Here is a 3,130-nt window from a genome sequence, read left to right as displayed (position 1 = left end):
CCATTTACTTTTTGGTAAACAGTTGTATCTACATAAGTTTGCTTTTGCTCCTGTATCTGTCATAGGTATATAATACCTATTATAATATCCTTCTACTATTATTTTTACAAGTACATATATTTTCTTATCATGTTATAGTTCTTTTTATGAATAATTTCTCTTTATTATATGTTATAGATAATTGTGTATGTTCTATATTGTATGGTTTTACTTGTTCTAACCATTTTATTCCTAATATTATATCTGCTTTTTGCATTTCTTCCTTTATTTGAAATTCTATTTTTATTTTCCTAACTCCTATTATTACTCTTTTTTCTGCCGTATCCTTAATGTTTATTAGACTCCTTGGTAGATCTGGGCATATATTTTTATTAGATTTTATTTCTTCACTTCTTACTAGATATTTTGCTATATAATTTTCTTCTTGTGCTGTGTTTCAGATTATTAAATATTCTTTTTCATTTATTGTTCCCGTTATGTAATATTGATTTCAATTAACCGTTGAAGTTGTTTATAACTTGTTCTTTTTGATGAGCTTGATGATTCTAGTTTTTCATAATCTATTCTTTTTGATGTACTTATTCTATCATTTATTATTTCTAAATCTTCTTCTATGTCTATATTTTTGTAACTATAATCATTATTATCAATTCTTTTTACAAATTATTCAAAAAAGAACTTTCTATTTGTATTTTATTAATTTTATTTTTCCTGTTATTTTATGTTTTGGTGTTAATACATATAGATTTTTACATCTTGCTGTAAATATTTTACTTCCTAGGGTTAGTTCTATTCTTGATATTTTCCAATATAATACTAATGATTTATCTATATTTTAATCTGCTATTGCTACTGAATAATTCACACTTACTATAAATTTAAATTTTTAGTATTTTAAATTTCCTTTTATAGCAATTATTATACTTTTTTTCTTTAGGTTTTATAATTCTATCATCTGCTAAATATAATTCTACTGGTGTATCTATTCCTTCTCTAAAACATGCTTTTATCAATATCTCTGTTCCTCCAAGGTGTACATATTTTATTGGGTCTTTACTTTTTATATCATTTATTTCTTTATTAATTATTCTTTTTGTTACTAGTGGTATACTAGCTCTTCCTTTTGCATATCTACAGTCTATTACATGTTTCTTTTGGCTTACTACGTAGTATTGTTCCCTTTTTCTACTAAATATATTTTTAATTGTTGGTATTTTAAATATTTTTTTCTACACTTAGGTCTAACTCTTTTCCTTTTATTTCGTCAAATATATTACTGTCAAATATTATTTTTTGATCTGTTCCTTGTTTATTTAAATATTCTTCCTTTGTTATTGTTTTTATATCTTCTTCAGTTATTTGGTTCATTTTTATATCTTCTTCAGTCATTTGATTCATATAATTCACTATCTATTTCATTATCTGTTTCATTCTCTGAAATTTCATATATACTATCTTCACTTTCTATATAATCTATCTGCATATATTCTGTATTTTCTATTTTTATTTCTGATATTTGTTTTTTTTATTGGATTTTTTGGTAATTTACAATCTCTGGCTAAATGTCCTAGTTTTCCACAATTATAACAAGTACATTCTTTTATAGATTTCTTTTTCCTATATGGTCTTTTATGTTTATAATTTTTTACATAATATCTTTTTCTTGGTTTCTTATACTTATATTTTGATTTCTTATATTTCTTATCTCTTTTTCTTTTCTTACAATATCTTTCGTCACATCCAAATTGAGGTGATATTTTATCTTTGCAACATGTTAAATTTCTTATTAATTTTTTTTTCATTTTTATTTCTTCTCTATATTTTTCACATAGATTTCTATACCATCACTGTAAAAATTTTATTCTTGCTCCTAGGGTATCTACTATTTTTGCTTCATCCCAACTCTTTATTATTTTTGAACTAAATGGTTCGGGTAATTTACTAAAATAATCTTCTTATTTCTTTACTTTCTCCGATATTATTTGTTCCTTTATAATAATATTCTTCAAATGCGCACGTATACTCATCTATATAGCACATATTTCATATTGCTAGTTTTAACATTAAATTTCTATTTATATCTTTTTCTTTATTTTGCTCTTTTTCTTCTGTTGTCATACTGCTAAATTCATCTCTTATAGCTATTTCATTTTTTTTTAATATTTCTGTTGGTAGTATTTTAGTAGTTGTTGATGTTCTTTCTGTTTTATTATCAGATCTTAATAATTTTTTACTTGCTTCGGCTAGGTTTCAAAACCATAATTTTACTGTTCCTATTAATGTCTTTTCTATATATTCTGGTGTGTTTGTTGTATCTACTTTATTATCTAATAATTTTTTTGACTTATATCCTATCCATAGTTGTATTCTTTTATTTGTGATTACACAGTCTAAGTCTAGAAAGTTGTAATTAATTATTTGTTTAGGTGTCCATTTATTATATTCATCCTTTGGATTATATCTTTTAAACTTACTTTTGTAATTATATGTTGGTTTTCTTATTTCTGATGTACTAGGTATTATATTTTTATCTAGAGTGTTTACTTCTGTATTTATTAGTTCTAAATTTTCTTTATTAATTACTTCTTGTTTTCCATAATCAAAGTATTCCTTGGGTGCCTGGTCCTAATAAGAGGGTCCTACTAACACAAAATGGCCTTGTACACTTAAAGCCCTTATTTGAAAACCTTGCGACAACTAACCCCTGCCTGGACCACAAAAATCACTATAACCAGGCTGACCCTACTCAAAATCTGAAGTGATGCAAGAATATGCCTACTGTCATGATCCGATTTATGCGTCATGATAACACCTATCAATTCCCACCAGTAGGCAAGAAAATACCATAACCAGGTGTTAAAAATATCACTTAATCCAGTAAGAAAGGCCCAACATAGGCGAAATTCAAGAACATCAATAGTAAACATAAGGGTTCTTGATAGAATAAATAGTCAAACAAGATATAAATCCCAAAACTTTGTAGAGTTAGTACAAGAGCATCTAATAATATAAATACAATTCCAAGTCTAGAATAGTCAATACATTTATCTCAAATATTAAAGACTGAATACAAGAGATAGAAAAAAAATTTGTGACTCAAACTCCATAAGCGCACCCTAAAAATCAATCA

The sequence above is a fragment of the Capsicum annuum genome, chromosome 7 (assembly GCF_002878395.1).
Source record: "Capsicum annuum cultivar UCD-10X-F1 chromosome 7, UCD10Xv1.1, whole genome shotgun sequence".
NCBI lineage: Eukaryota > Viridiplantae > Streptophyta > Magnoliopsida > Solanales > Solanaceae > Capsicum > Capsicum annuum.
The sequence above is the reverse complement of the archived record's forward strand: the minus strand, read 5'-3'. Positions refer to the sequence as shown.